The sequence below is a fragment of the Oryctolagus cuniculus genome, chromosome 9 (assembly GCF_051225735.1).
Source record: "Oryctolagus cuniculus isolate XC-2025 breed Fujian yellow rabbit chromosome 9, ASM5122573v1, whole genome shotgun sequence".
Classification (NCBI taxonomy): Eukaryota; Metazoa; Chordata; class Mammalia; order Lagomorpha; family Leporidae; genus Oryctolagus; species Oryctolagus cuniculus.
Genome location: NC_142875.1, coordinates 112058750 through 112075223, shown reverse-complemented (window position 1 = coordinate 112075223; position 16474 = coordinate 112058750). Strand labels below are relative to the sequence as shown.

General features: G+C 39.8%; 1 protein-coding gene and 1 pseudogene across 3 annotated transcripts in view; one reads left to right on the top strand and one right to left on the bottom strand.

Annotated features, from left to right (window-relative positions):
* Positions 1-15936, bottom strand: part of LOC100347980 (large ribosomal subunit protein eL42-like) — a 157277-nt pseudogene extending 141341 nt beyond the window's left edge.
* GRIN2B (glutamate ionotropic receptor NMDA type subunit 2B) overlaps positions 1-16474 on the top strand; it is a 755912-nt gene that overhangs the window by 226014 nt on the left and 513424 nt on the right. The window lies entirely within an intron of this gene.

The following is a 16474-nucleotide window of genomic DNA, read 5'->3' as shown; positions in this document are numbered from 1 at the left end:
TGGCGCCGGCACACCAGGTTCTAGTCCCGGTCGGGGCACTGGATTCTGTCCCGGATGCCCCTCTTCCAGGCCAGCTCTCTGCTGTGGCCAGGGAGTGCAGTGGAGGATGCCCCAAGTACTTGGGCCCTGCACCCCATGGAGACCAGGTAAGTACCTGGCTCCTGCCATCGGATCAGTGTGGTGTGCCGGCCACAGTGCACCGGCCACAGCGGCCATTGGAGGGTGAACCAACGGCAAAAAGGAAGACCTTTCTCTCTGTCTCTCTCTCTCACTGTCCACTCTGCCTGTCAAAAAATTTAAAAAAAAAAATCTCATGTGTTGGTTGTTTGATAGTATCCCATAAATCTCTGATAGTGTTTTTTTAGTTTTCTAATTTCTTCATCTTCTTTTTTTTTTTTTAAGTCGGATATTCTTTCTTCAGCTTCACTGAGTCTGTTCTTAAGGCCCTCCACCATATTTTTGTTTGTTCTTTTAAATTCTTCATTTCCAATATTTCACTTTGATTTTTCTTTAAGATCTCAATTTCATGTTTAAAATTTTCATTCACATCATGTGTGAATTTCTTTAGTTCATGAATTTGCTTCTGATTACTTCTAAGTAATCCTATGATCAGTTTTTGAATTTTGTTTCTGGTACTTTGTCAGTTTCTTCATCTTCACATTCTGGTATTAAAATGTTCTTTTGGGGGCATGATGTTGTTTTTCTTATTCTTGTTTCTTTAATTGCTACGTTTATTATTAGGTGTTTGTGGAAATACTTGTTATTTTTCTTTTTTTTTCTGTGGTGGATTTTATCTTTGAACTATGCATCTATGGCTTAGTGGTGTATCTGTTCTTTCAATGAATACCCTGAGGAATGTGCTGGGTGTGGCCAGGGAACTTTGTTCAGTGCTCTAGTATGAGGGGAGTGTCCATGGTGACACCCAAGTTGGGCATGGTAAATCTTTTTTTTTTTTTTTTAACAGAGGGGAGGTTCTACTCTGTTGCCATATTCTCATGCTCACCTACTCTCCTCCAAAGAGACCTATGCCTGGGCGCTATCCCCAGTGGGTGCAGTTTTTATCTGCACTGTCACAAGAACCACATAAAGGATCTGCTCAGTCCTCAGGGTGAACATGGATCCCACAGCAGTGACTCTCACCAGGAATCAGGGAGCCCCAAGCAAATGGAGCCGCCCTCAGCGATTGCCCAAAGTCCCAGCCACAACCTGCTCCCTGCCATGCAGCTATAGTTTTTTCATGGTGTTTTCACAGTTCTGGAATACAAGGCTCCCATAGTTATGAGCACCCAGCCCTCTGTCAACTCTCCCAGTCAGACTCAGACATCTCTGCTGGTTGTTGGGTCTGTGGACACGAGCCTGTACAGCTGTTATACATGTCTAAAATGGCACCCACCCTCTCTCAGCTAGTTACAGGGCTCCAGTGCCGAGTGTTTGGGGAGAGAGTAACATGCCCCACCTTTTCCCTCTAGGTTCGCAGGTACACTGTCCTCCACAGGGCTACAAGCCAGACTCATGCCGAGCTCTTCCCACAGCTTTATTGCCAGTGGATTGAGCTGCTGTAGGTTTTTCAACTCACTCTCCAAAGCCAGTGCTGGGGCTCTCAGCTACTGGGATCCTGAGTTGTGCATGTCCACACCCTCCTCGTGGGTCCACATTGTTCTTCTAAGTTGTGTGGGGTTTCCTCTGCCATTTTTTTGTTTGACAGGCAGAGTGGACAGTGAGAGAGAGAGACAGAGAGAAAGGTCTTCCTTTGCCATTGGTTCACCCTTCAATGGCTGCCACGGCCGGCTCATTATGGCCAGCACACGGTGCTGATCCGAAGCCAGGAGCCAGGTGCCTCTCCTGGTCTCCCATGTGCAGGGCCCAAGCACTTGGGCCATCCTCCACTGCACTCCCGGGCCACAGCAGAGAGCTGGCCTGGAAGAGGGGCAACTGGGACAGAATCCGGCGCCCCGACCAGGACTAGAACCCGGTGTGCTGGCGCCACAAGGCGGAGGATTAGCCTAGTGAGCTGCAGCGCCTGCCTCTTCTGTCATTTTCTTCCTAACTCTTTCTTGAGATTGGATTCTCTCAACTTTTTTAAACTATCTTACCCTAGACTAGAGCTAAAGCTCACTCCCTATCGAGTTTACAATACTTTTATCATCAAAGGAAAGCCCATGTTCTTTAGCTTTCACTCCCCACCCTTCCCACTATCATTGCTTGTTTTCCTCTTTCTAACCCTAAAAAAACATTTCTCTTCTTTACATATTTAAAGGTTTCCTTATTTTGGTAACCATATATTAACAAATGATATTTTCAAATACCTGGTCTTTTGATTTACAACTCAGAGTCATCCTAGATTCAACTCTGGATTAACTTTTTGTTCAATTATTATTAAGTCCTATAGATTATTTCTTCTCAGTTTCTATTTACCTACCTACCTCCTTTTCTAGTACTTTCCTTACTGTTTTAAGTCAGATTCCAAATGGTCTTTTTTGCCATTGATCATGTTTACTCTCCAGTGGGTCCCCCACATCCTTGCCAGATGATCTTTTTAAATGCTAATCTGATGACCCAACTGATTTGATTAAAACCCACCATTATCCACCCATTGTCTAAAGGAGAAGTTCCAAACCTCAGAGTGTGATCAGTAAGATCTCCACAGGCTGAACAAGTTCTCAGTGGCTCTGTGTATTTTTCAGCATCACTACCTCACTTATAAACTGCAAAAGTACTCCAATCATGCCCAGAGACTTCATTTCCCTAAACGTTAAACATTGTTCCATGCCCTTATATTTTAACTATGGCTCTCCCATCTTTTTGAATGCTCTTCCCTCTCCCCTGGGATTTTTCCACCTCTGTCTGTGGGGAGCAGGGCCTGTCTCCCGCAACATGGCGAAATAAGTACTGAGACTACCGAGAATAGACTAGACCACTGAGACTATTAAGACTAACTCTATGCATCTGATCTCCCATCATATGGCGCTGAGAGAGAGTAAACAAATCTTACACAGCTGCTTCGTTAATTAGCTGATTCCTGACCCAACCCCTTAAAAGGGGGAGAGAGACAACATGCACGGCCGTGCCCCCCCCCCCCCCCCCGTGCTCCTCCGCGGATGCTGGGGGAGCGGCAACAAACCCAGGAAGGGCTGGGGAAAGAGGATTGGGGAAAGAGAACAGTGCAGGGTCCGGTGCCACTCCTCCACTCACGGGGGAGTGACACTATCTACATAGGAGGACACCTAATTATATTAAGATGAAAATCTACAGAGAATGAGGGAAGGATGAGCCTTGAAAAAAATCTAGGAAAAATTAATGTATAAAAAGAGTTAAGATAATGTAAAGATAAGGTGGTGAAAGGTTTTTGGAAATGATATGGATACTAACAAAATATTCAGATTAAAAACTTAAAAATAAAATATTCCTTTGATGCACTATGCAGTTGTCAAACTTTTATTTGCTTTTAGCTTTAAATTTAATTTAGGATACTTCCTTACAAAGATATGAGTGATTGTGTATTTTATAGTAACTTGCTCTATTTTTTATGAAATTTAATACCTTAGGTAATAGGTATGGCAGAATCAGTATATGAATATACATAGCATATAAAGTCAAGAGAAATTTTCTTCCAAAAAGTAAAACATAATTTAATTCTATAGCCAAAGTTATCCATGACCTCCATGTCTATGACAGCAATTTGTGTTTTTTTACAGAACCTGCAATGAATATCTGTTATTATAAATGACAATAGTGTTCTGTGTAGTTTCATAAGTTCACTTCTGAATTTTGGCATGCTTATTTCATTTTTTTAGAAATCTTTTATTTAATAAATACAAATTTCATAGGTACAGCTTTAGGGATATAGCGTTTCTTTCCCCATACCCGCCCTCCCACCCCCACTCCCATTCCACCTCCTACTCCCTCTCCCATCCCATTCTTTATTAAGCTTCATTTTTAATTATCTTTATATACAGAAGACCAACTCTATACTAAGTAAAGATTTCAACAGTTTGCACCCACACAGACACACATATATAGTATATAGTATAAAGTATAATTTCTGCTTGAAGACAAGTTTTACCATTAATTCTCATAGCACAACTCATTAAGGACAGAGGTCCAACATGGGAGTAAGTGCACAGTGACTCCTATTGCTGATTTAACAATTAATTCTCTTATTTATGATGTTAGTGATCACCTGAATCTCCTGTCATGAGCTGCCAAGGCTATGGAAGCCTTCTGAGTCCACAAACTCTGTCAGTATTTAGACAGGGCCATTACAAAGTGAACATTCTCTCCTAACTTCAGAGAAAAGTACTTCCTTCTTTGATGGCCCACTCTTTCCACAGAGATCCTTCATGTAAATCATTTTTTGCCACAGTGTCTTTCTATGCCTAAAATGCTTTCATGGGCTTTTCAGCCATATCTGAATGACTTAAGGGCTGATTCTGAGGTCAGAGTGCTATTTAGGGCATTTGTCATTCGATGAGTCTGCTATGTGGCCTGCTTCCCATGTTGGGTCCTTCTCTCCTTTTTAATTATATCTATTGTTAGCAGACACTTGGTCTTATTTATGTGATCCCTTTGACACTTATTCCTATCTATATGAACAGTTACACACTTAAAATGATCACTTTAACATGTAGTGTGGCATTAGTACCACCCATCATAATGGGATTTGGAGTCCTGTGGCAAGTTTTTAGCTGTACCCTTAGGGGTAAGTCTGGGGGAGCATGTGACAAACTGTACATCTGCTCCCTCTCTTATTCCAACTCTTTTTTTTTTTTTTAACTGGGATCAATTTTCAATTAGATTTAAACACCTATGAATAATTCTGTGTTAACTAAAGAGTTCAACCAATGGTATTAAGTAGAAAAATAAAATAGTAACAAAATAAAATAACAAACAGCTCCTTGACAGGACAAGGGCTGAGCAAATCATTGCTTCTCATAGTGTCAATTTCACTTCTACAGATTTCCTTTTAGGTACTCAGTTAGTTGTCACAGATCAGGGAGAACATATTGTATTTGTCCCTGTGGGACTGGCTTATTTCACTAAGTATGATGTTTTCCATATTCATCCATTTTGTTGCAGTTTGTTGTAGTTGTTTCGGTAAATCTCTAGAGGCTTGTAGTAGGTGTGGCCAGAGAGCTCTGTTCAGTTCTCCAGGGTTAAGGGTATTCCAAAGGTGACACACCCAGGTTTGGAATAGTAAATCTCTCTCCTTTTTAATCAGAAGGGAAGTTTATTCTGCTCAGCTGAGATCCTTTCCTCAATGAGACCAGGGCCTGAGTGCTACCTCAGTGAGTATGATATTTGTCTGTGCTGTCCCAAGAACCACACAAAGGATCTGCACAGTCCTCATTGTAAATTCAGATTACCCAGCAATGTCTCTCACCAGGTAACCAGGAAACTCAGAGCTTGTGGAGTCTCCCACTGTGACTATTCAATGTCCCAGCCACCTCCTGTGTCCTCCCACATAGCCTCAGCTTTTTTTTTACAGTCCCAGTACAGAAGCCTCACACAATTGCATGCTCCTAGACCCCTGTTACTTCTCCCCACCAGAGTCAGGAGTCTCCACTCAACTGATGGCTGGGCACGGACGGACATGAGCTGGCACAGCTGTTACGTTTATCTAAAATGGTGCCCGCTCCATTGGCTTGTTACAGGACACTGTTCAAAAGTGATCAGAGAGAGAGGAATGTTTCTATCCCGTCCTTTTTTTCTTTTTCTTATTTAGTTTGGCTGGTACCCTTTCTCCCACAGAGTTCCAAGTCGGGTTCCCTCTAGGCTCTTCCTGCAGCTTTTTCGCCAGTGGCTTGGGCTGCTGCGGTCTGGTTTAGCCTCACTTTCCAGCACTGGTGCGTAGGCTCTCTGCTGCTGGAGTCCTGAGCCATGGGCACCCATGCCTTCCACATAGGTCCACTGTGTCCCTCTAATTTTGGTAGAGTTTCCTCTGCCATTTTTTCTCTAACTCTTCCCTGAGACTACATTCTCTCCACTTTCTTTAAATTATGTTCTCCTGGGCTAGACCAGTAAGCTTCCTCCCTACTCTGCCATCTTGGAACCCTCCCAGCATGGTTATTTTTATCAGAACCTCAAACTACATTGGTAAATATCAAGATGCAAAAGGGCAAGAAAATAGCCTGCATAAGGGCTTTATGAAGACTCCACTTGCATTAATGCATGTATAGGTATATGTCCAATGTGTCTAATCATGTCATTGTCTATGTACACACAACACATTTTCTTGATTCAGTTTTAAGTCTGTTTTCTTTTACCCTGTCCTGAGTTGAATGGAGTTAAGCTGATCATCTTCCTTAGACTGAACATTTATACCCTTGAATACTGTAACTAAACCATCTTTTATCGTATTCACTGTGAAAGAATTATATGGTTCTTTTGATTTGTCTCCATTTTCTTTTGCAAATGTAAAATCATTCCATTCTAGGGAATGCTGTCAAATTCATGGCAGGCTTCACAGATACCAAAATGGGGTTCTCCATTTCAGGAAAGAGCACAGAAATGTAATATAAGAAAGTAGGAGGATTATTTTCCCCCAGGGTTCTAGGAAATGCTTATATTTATCCAAATATTGAAAAGATTGTGGCAATAATAACCCCATTTTCCATGTCAGATGTCTTTAGAGAAATTTTAAAACACTTGAAGTTTTTTGAACAGTACAGTGGGATCTGGTTGCTTGGTGGTTCAGAAAACTGCAAACTTAAAAGTTATTAAAGTACTGGCACTTTTTCTGATTTGGAAAGTGGCCTCTGGCTTCAGCAGTGTATGGAATGTGGCATTCACTGATAAGCAAGCCAGAGTGAAGGACCTATTATCCTGGAAGATTGCATTCCAGTTGCTACTCAAGTACATTTATATTATACAAATGTACTTGTGTGATTTTATATCTTTGACCGGTTTTAATATTAGGACTTTACCCAAAAGTATAGTTGTTTCTCATAGCATCCATATAGGGTGCTAGTGTCACAGGTTGCAGCTTCACCTGCTATACCACCATGCCAGTCTTAAGGGCATACATTCTAAATGACAAGATCCCAATAAATCTGTGTTGAAATGGACAGACTTCAACTTCAGTTCTATGCAATTACTGAATACCAGCTAATGGGAGGAAGGATCGGATCTTATGTTGTGATTTGTCAAAAACTGGTCCACAATTTCTGTTTGGATTTTTCTCTGTGACTATGCAACAAGGACAAAGGGACTTACAAGGAAAAAAAAGTGTACCACCTCATTGACTCCATGTCCTGGACCCAGATCCCCACTGAGGAGGTAGAGGATCCATTGCCATCCCTTAGTTGTACCCATCAAAAAAACACGTGTGCCTGGACTTGGACAGAGGAGAATAAGAGGAAGAGAAGGAAAGTGGTATGTTTTCACACTTGTGGGTCATCCCACCTTCTGGTGACATGACAGCTGTCCACAGTAAGTGACTTGTCTTTATCTTTCTTTCTTTTTTTTTCTTTTTTTTTTTTTTTTCGACAGGCAGAGTGGACAGTGAAAGAGAGAGACAGAGAGAAAGGTCTTCCTTTTGCCATTAGTTCACCCTCCAATGGCTGCGGCGGCCTGCACGCTGCGGCTGGTGCACCATGCTAATTTGAAGCCAGGAGCCAGGTGCTTTTCCTGGTCTCCCACGAGGTACAGGGCCCAAGCACTTGCACCATCCTCAACTGCACTCCCGGGCCACAGCAGAGAGCTGGCCTGGAAGAGGGGCAACCGGGACAGAATCCGGCACCCCGACCGGGACTAGAACCCGGTGTGCCGGCGCCGCAAGGCGGAGGATTAGCCTAGTGAGCCACGGCACCGGCTGTCTGTCTTTTTCCCATACCTATACCTTGGAGGTTATGCTAAAGGGCTGTGATGTGATGACATCACAGAAGAGGTGATGTGAGGATGCTGTTCATAAGCAGTTGGAAGTGCATCTATGCATTCACTTTCCCCCCAAAAGGAATACCTGAGGCTGTTAGCATGAACATTAGGCAAGGGAGATTTAGATTTAGGGTGCTTTCCACAAAGCACCAAATATTCTATGCTCAAACTCCTTATGGTAAAACTAGTCTTCACCTTCACATCCTATTTGAATAAGCTTTTTCTTCATTCACAAAGGTCATTAAAACATCTTCAGTGCCATGAAGCTATTGAGGCTTTCTTCTTGCCCTTATAAAATGAGATTAGAAAGAAAACAAGCTCTCTGATGCTTTTGTGCTGCCCACTCTAACAAGTCACTCGCTGCTCTGGGTGCTGAGGTTCTTACTTAAGGGTTCAGGAACGGCTTCCACATGAGGAGCAGGGAAAGAGCCCACGTCACCCTCCAGTTGCTTAAATTATAACATTTAAAAGCCATGCTACTGAGCATGAGTGGTGCTTCTTCTGTTACAAGAAAAAAAAAACCCAATTACTCTTTTTGAGATATGTTTATACAAAAGATTTTTATTTATGTCAAATTGTAACAAAAAGGTTTTTGCTTTTTGTAAACATAGTATTAACAGCAATCAATTATTTCAAGCAACTGGCCTTATTTACCCTATTCCATGTCTCCTTTGTCTTCCCCAAACCTAATGTGACCCGACTGCTATTAGCAAGATGTGGAGAAACAAATTGGATAGAGAAGAAAAACAAATCCAGCTGCCTTACGGCTTTCAAGACTACACATCATTAAAAATCTTTATTTCTTCTGCCAAAGGGTTATTCGATATTAGGGAGCTCTGTTGTAGAAGAGGAAACATTGAGTTTTATGTGTTTTTAACTTAGAAGTTCTTTGAAAAAAATGTTATTAATTCCACTTCTCTAAGGAATAGAGAGGAAGCAGTCCGGGACTATGTCTTCCAGACAGGATGCTTGCCTCAGAGGGATAGGCTGAAGCTCACAAAGTCACAAGACCACTGGTCTGACTGAAAACAATTCTTTTTCAATCTAGAACTGGCTGTAGCTCTGAGGACAGCCAGTCTGCTTGTGGCCTCAGTGAGGAATGCCTCCAGTGTAGTGGGTTAGAAAGAAAGCACTTCCGTTCACTGGGCAGAAATTCAAAGATCCCAATTCTGCATTGGAACTGATCATCTGCAAATTGTCTTTGTACTTTTTTCCACAAGTACAGTCAAGACCTATTGTTGCAAGTGAGCTAAATAAAATACCCAAGATGGGGCTGTGAATTCTTTCCTTCCTAGTGTTTCTCTTGGGGACCCAATGGTTTTCTTATACTCAGGATTTTTTTGAAGGTAGAAGGAGGAAAGAAGAGTATGAGAGGACCTAGAAGGTTGAGTGAATATGAATTTGGCTCATAAAGGAAGACCTAGACACTGGTGTAAAAAAGGCCCCTTTCTATGGCCCTTTCTGTTTTCGTTTGAGTCTTAATAACTTTGGGGCTCAGAGGATAGTGCAAGAGATAGAGGAAAGCTCTATGTTAGCATCATACTTCTCTAGGAAGAAAGAAACCCATGTGATTCTGTCTGGTTCATCCTTTAAAAGTAGGAAAAATGATTTTGGCAAACCATTAACTAAGGCAGTAGCAGAACCAGATTTTTACAACTATTTGGAATAATTGCATGCACTGCTCTGTTATTGAAAATTATTTTGTTTGTAATGCAAACGTGGACTTAATCATTGTACAAGAGTTTAAAAATCCTCAATTTGTGGCTTTTTGAACACCATGCTGAATCTAACTTATAGTTTAAGTTACAAGTCTAGAACTGTTCTTTTTGCTGTTTTATTTTTGTCACTTATGTGTGTTTTCCTTTATTCTTTAAAAAAATCAAATTACTATTTATCATTAAAAGTATAACTAAAAAAGATACATGTTAAATGAGTAGATGTATAAAATTAATTCTCTGGATTAATATTTCTGATAGACTTGACTATAAGGCATAATTTGCTTTCAAAGTTTGGGGTACAGCTAAGGTATTTGAGTTTCATTTCTCCTTACAAAGATTTTTTCCAGAATTATCAGTGCTAAAATTATTAAGCATGTATAGGGCATACAGTGAGGATAGAAGATAGATAATATGCTTTATTAGTTTTTCTTTATATCACATTTGTGTAGTGAGTAGGAATTACTAGGAATATAACATCCTCAGATCTGAGACAATTTCTAAAAGTGACAGAGACTAATGTCCAGGACCAAGGAGTAGATAGTTCCAGTGCTTTCAGTGCACATTTACATCCTTTTAATGAAAATATGACCTTCAGTCTCAAAGACAGCTCTGGCTGGATACAGTTGTTAATTATAACTTTATAAAAATGGAGCCCAAGCCATCATTTGGAGAGTAAGAATTGAGAAAATATTTCAGAAATTTTTTCTTTGTTGTTGCAAATTCTTAGAAAGTTTTATCAAATAGGACTCCCAATAAGGAGAAGGGAAGGTGTTCCCTCTGTGGAAGAATGAAGAGCACTCCTTCTTCAACATTAACAGACAAATGGCCCCAGGCACAGCAGGGATGACAGAATCCAGAGGGAGAGGCAGCAGCGAAAATCTCACCCACCTGGGCAAATTTTCTTCCTGCATTTCCATTTATTTTAGCTCCTCTGCCACTAGACTTGTTAAAGTGAGCTCAAGGAAAGAAAGACAAGAATAGAGAAAACCCTACAAAATCTAGGATAACACTACAATATGTGTCTTTCTATGGCATACATTCAGAGAGGAGTTATCTTAAAGATGTCTTTGAATATCCCTAATGATAAGCACAAGAAGTGTTACCATTTTCTGTTCCCTGATTGGGATGATTCTTTGTATATTTTTGTAAAGATTTATTTATTTATTTGAAAAGCAGAGTTAGAGAGAGAGAGAGGGAGAGAGAGAGTGAGAGAAAGAGAGAATATCTTACATCTGCTGGTTCACTCCCCCAAAGGGCCTCAGATGGCCAGGGCTAGGCCAGGCTGAAACCAGGAGCCAGTAGTTTCTTCCAGGTCTACCATTTGTGTGGAAGGGACCCAAGCACTTGAACCATATTCTGCTTCTTTCCCAGGTGCATTAGCAGGGAGATGGATCAGAAGTGAAGAAGCTGGGACACAAATTAGTGCCAATATGGATGATGGTATTGCAGGTGGCAGCTTCATTTGCTGGGCCACAATGCTGGCCTTATGAGTTTTTTTTTTTTTAAGATTTCTTTATTTATTTGAAAGATAGAGAGAGGAGAGAGATATGTTCCATCCTCTGGTTCACTCCCCAAATGGCCTCAATGGCCAGGGTTGAGCCAAACTAAAGCCAGGACCCAGGAACTCCATCCTGGTCTCCCACATGAGTAGCAAGAGCCCATCTACTTGGGCCATCTTCCACTGCTTTACCAGGTGCATTAGCAGGAAGCTGTATTGGATGTGGAGCACCCAGGACTCATATGGGTATATATGATGCCAGTGATCACCAAGGCTCTTGGCATGAGAAGCCTTTTGAATCCACAAACTCATTAAGGATTTAGACAAGTCATAAGCAAAGTGGAAGCTCTCTTCTCATTTCAGAGAAAAGTACATCCTTCTTTGATGACTAGTTCTTTCCATTGGGGTCTCACCCACAGAGATCCTTCATGTAGGACTCTTTGGCCCCAGTGTCTTTACTTTCCATGCCTGAAATATTCTTGTGGGCTTTTCAGCCAGACCAGAATGCCTTGAGGGCTGATTTTGAGGTCAGAGTGCTACTTTAAGCAATCGTTTTTCTGTGAGTCTACTGTGTGGGCTGCTTCCCATGTTTGAGTGTTCACATCTTTTTAATTCTATATATTATTACCAAACACTTAATCCTATTTGTATGATTGCTTTAACACTTTATCCTATTTATGTGATCACTTTAATGCTTAATCCTATCCCTATAATCACTTTAACACTTAAAATGCCTCCCCACCTCGCTTATGGGGATTTGGCATCCCATGTCAAAACTTAACAATATTTTAATAGAACATTTTTACATATTTGACTAACAATACACTTTTTGGGACCATTACCCAAGTACAAAGTCAACAAAACACTCATTTCACCAATTGTTTTAGATTTTTTTCTCATTCCTTCATAGCTTAAACTGTGATCTAAAAACACACTGATTTCGTTTTGTCATTGTAGTTAGTGTACTTTTTGTGTTAAGTGATTCTGATATAATCCATATGTCACAGTGAAATAAATTTAATGTATTAATTAGCATCTACTTTCCACTTAATGACTACAGCATTGAAAGTATTAAAGCCTAATGTGTTGATAAATACTCATCTACTAGAGTTAATAGAAATCATTATAGTTTATATGGCATTTATGGATTGCTCTCCAAAAGATACAGACATTGTATTAGAGAATATAACCATCTGTTCATAAAGTGAAAGCACAGAGAAAATTGGGAATGCAGTCCTAAATGGCATTCCTATTTCAACTTAACCCTATAATATCTGTGTTATTAACTATGGGACCTTCTGTGTAAAGATGTGAGTGATATGATATAATTCACTAGTGTAGAGTCAACAATCCAAACCTGTTGGTAGGATTTTGCAAACAGCAGACATCCTACATAAGTTGGCCCATGCTAAACACTTTAGTATTAGTCTTTTAAGGAATGAGAAGGAGTTAAGCTTTTAAACTTGGAAGCTGCCACGATTAGCGAATGTTCCTAAAAGATCTCTCTAGTGTCTTGTGTTATCCAGGAGTGGGTTGAGGCTGGAGGTTGGAAAAACAATTAAGAACAGATAACTATTACCATTGTTAATCTTCAAACTATGTCAGGAACTCCTGTAACAAAAATGACTTTTAAAAATCTTTGTTGTATAGTTGGGGGTTTGAAACCATAAGAGTAGATAGGGTCAATTTGGTAATTAATTCCATTGAGATGTTAATATTGTTTCAGTGAAATTTCTCATCATGGGAATGAAACTTCAGAAAGCACTGGGAATTTCTCAAAAGGAGAGGCTAGTTTTCCTCCAACTTTGAAATGGTAGATGACCATTGGTGTTAGAGGAGAGATAGTTAAAATCCCTGCAAAAGGAATGTAGCACTTTTCTCAATAGTGCAATCACTGCAGATTTTTTTTTCTCTCTCTTTCTAATCAGATCATGGCCACTGTGCTTCTGGAATGGCTTCTGAAAAGTATTTCCCACTAATATATTGGAATAGTAACATGATTTTAGGCTGACAAGTGATATTTCTATGAAAAGCTGCCTTTGAAATACCTGTGTGTCATATTTGCCAACTTTATAGAACTGTAAAGTCTATCTGTGCATCATATTCAACATTACTTGATATCCATAATATTAGTTTGCCTGGGAAATCCATGAGGTCAATGTACCAAAGCCACATTACAAAGGAAGACATAAGAGATGGAAATTTTAGCACTGGATAGAGACTAGGTTAGGCCCACGTAAACGAAGTCTAAGTTTCTAGTCTGGTTGTTAGGAATTTCTTTATTTCTGTGATAAACATTTAAATATTTTAAAAGAAAACTCTCAAAATAAGGATACTATATTAGGGGAAATATGCCAAATAAAGGTGATAGTATTTGAATATACAAATGTAAAGTGAATGATTGCAGATACATAAAGTTTTTTCTTCTCTATAGAACAATTGGCCAAAGATGAATGAAACATTTGTATACAAGAAAGAAGAGTAAGTCAATGTGCTTGATGATAGCTATAGAAAAACATGTTAAAATCCACAAGAGGGGAGAACATTTGGTATAGTGGTTAAGATGCCACTTGGGACACTGTATCCCATATCAAAATGCCTGCATTCTAGTCCTGGCTCCATTCCTGCTTCCAGCTTCCTGCTAAGGCATACTCTTGGAGGTAGTAGATGATGACTACAGTAGTTGGGCCCCTGCCACAAACCAGGGGACCTCAACTGTTTTCCTGGCTCCTGAGTTTGGCTTGGCCCAATCCAAACTTTTGGGGGGTGAACCAGCAGATGAGAAATCTGTTGGTCTGTCTGTCTCTCTGCCTTTCAGGTAAAATAAATAAACAAAAATTTCAAAATGCATAGAAAATATCACCACTTCCCTGTATATAAATATGTGTAAAGAGCAATAAAGTCAGGTTTGCAGGGCAGAGAAAAAGAGGTACAAGTAAGATTTTGCAAATTCACCAAATTGTCTTAGAAAAAAACTGGACATAAAGGCAAGATGTGATCATATTTGGTGATCAATACTTCTACTTTGGGGAATACATCCAAAATAAATACTTCTAAGGGAAAAATGTATTTTTTTCTCTCAGATATTTATAGCAAGTGATTTATTGGAAGCAAAACTCAACTCAATGGATGGATTAGCAAATTGCAGCCCTTGTCTTGATAAACATGTGGCCCAGGCAGATACCTATAAAGTTACATAAAAAGTATATTTAAAAGAAAAAAGAACAAAGTAACATGATCACGCATGTTAGAACTATATTTAGTTGAGATATGTACATATATGCCTAGAAAGTTGGGAACAAATGACATAAATAGCAAATATTTCAGAATTAAAGCAAAGGTTAAAGTGTAATCTATATGAAAAAATCATCAAAATTATGAATATAGAAAAAATGATTTTAATGTTCTCACCAAATAAAATAGAATGATCAATCATTTTGTGTAGTCAGAGGGCAAGATAAGACATGCAAGTGGATGTTCTGCTTAATGAAACTCTAAGAGACTTGGTAGCAAGGGTAAATGTACACACTTTGCAACCCCCAGAAAATCTATATCATGACAGCCTGTTTCTTTTGGAAGGTCTTAATTAAGCCAACCCATTGTTCCTTCTGTAAACATGTTAGTTTATTGTTCTTCCCCCATTTCTCCATGGATGTTGACATTAAGTTTTTAGTTCTGATCAAATATGATTTAAAACTACAGGAAAAGTTAATTAATTTTGACCTCCCTCAATGGAAATGTGTGATAATTTATGCAAGAGGAGTCTCAGTTATCTTCATAGTGACATCATACTGATTAGTTTTTCTAAATCAGGCAAATTTTATCTTGGCAAGATTACTCAGAAACAGTAGATAGATACCAAACTTCACTTTGTCCTATCTCCTTCTTGTCTGTCCACTTGAACTGTCACTGCAAGAAATCCATCTTTTTAAGGTAAGATTACAATTAATAATACAAAATATCCCCTGGGAAGCCCTCTCTCTCTCAGAGGCTGTGATTTAGGTAGTACCAAGAAGTTGTGTTTGGTTTGATCCACACACGGTTACATTGTGTTGCTGACCCTGCCCTCCTGATTTGAAAACTTTTGATAGAGTATATATACTTTTACATTTACTGTAGCCTCCTCCATTCCAACACCTGGCTGCTTTATATATTTGAGTTTATCACCTCCTCAAGTGTTAAGTTACTCTCATACAACCACTTTAAGCCATTCCATGTTTTTTTTTTCCTTCACTGATTTCTGGAATAGTATTTCCTATCAGAAATGCTCAATGTCGTATATTTTCTGCTTCTTTGATTCTGTTTATTAACATTTCACAGCACAGCCTGATTCTTAAACTCCTTGAGGGTAGGGATAGGTCTAAGTAATTTTGTATCTTTCACAGTACTTAGTAGGAGGCCTTTCATTTAGGGGCTCCCTGACTGCTAAATGATTGGCTATTATACAACTGAGGATAAATAAAGAGTTTAACATCAGATAGAATGATATTATCCATGTTGTGCTTTAAAGTTCACAAAACAAAACATATGGTTTATGCTGTTTTATCTTTTCAATCCTCTCTGGACAGGCGTGGGAGTAGAAACAGGGAACAGAATATGAACGCCCTGACTCCTGAGAAAAGAGGTGGAAGTTATGAGGAATAAGTATACTTATGCTTATCCCAATGTATTTCAAATTAGTTCTTTGACCTTGACCTTGAGTTTCAAACCCAAATGTCTAATTACCAGGTAGATTATGAAAGGCAGAACAATTGGAGTTGATATCCCTGCAGCTCAAAGATATTTATGGCTTAATTCATTCCAGAAAGGACTGCCCTTCCTTCTCACCATGAAGTTAGGCTTGGCCATGCGACTAACTCTGATTGATAAGTTGTGAGCTGGACTGAGATGTGTCACTTTCAGGCTGAAAAATTTCATAACCAGCTTGAAACATCATCCGCTGCTTCCTCCCTGCTACTGTCTTGGTAGCCCATGTTGCTATAAATGGGACATAAAATGCAACAGAGAATGTTTTGTCGACACGTGGACAACTGTGTCTTGAAGAGTTGCTTGAATTGGCAGTTTTCAGATATTGAGAAGTAATCTGCTGTTATGTTAAGTCACTGTGGTTTTGAGTGCAATATAGCTATTATGGTTGGTATACAGTCCGAGTGTCTCTCAAGGCTTCAAGTGTTAAATTTAAGCCCCACTGGGAGGTATGGGGTGGGGCTTAATCCAATTGTGGCTTAAAGGTAGAGCCTTTGAAATCTTTAGGATTATGTTAGGCCATTAGGGTGGAGCACAGGATTGAATTCTTGGTGACTTTATAAGCAGAGGGAAAGAGATGTACACCACAGACACACATGTTCCTCTCTCTTGCCATGCGGTACTCTGTGCTGCCTCAACT